Here is a 270-nt window from a genome sequence, read left to right as displayed (position 1 = left end):
TCACGTCGACACCCATGAACCCGAAGCTCACGTCGACACCCATGAACCCGAAGCTCACGTCGACACCCATGAACCCGAAGCTCACGTCGACACCCCTGAACCCGAAGCTGACATGGACTCCCCTAAAACTGAAGCTCACATAGAACCTGAAGCTCACATAGACTCCCCTGAACCAGATGCTCATGTTTCTCTATCAACGACGCAATTAAATGTCATGTCACAGGAGCCAAGTTTACCTGCTGCAGATACAACCTTATTGCCCAAAAAAAA

Source organism: Austrofundulus limnaeus, unplaced genomic scaffold (assembly GCF_001266775.1).
Source record: "Austrofundulus limnaeus strain Quisiro unplaced genomic scaffold, Austrofundulus_limnaeus-1.0 Scaffold66, whole genome shotgun sequence".
In the NCBI taxonomy this organism is placed as follows: Eukaryota; Metazoa; Chordata; class Actinopteri; order Cyprinodontiformes; family Rivulidae; genus Austrofundulus; species Austrofundulus limnaeus.
Note: the sequence above shows the minus strand (reverse complement) of the source record.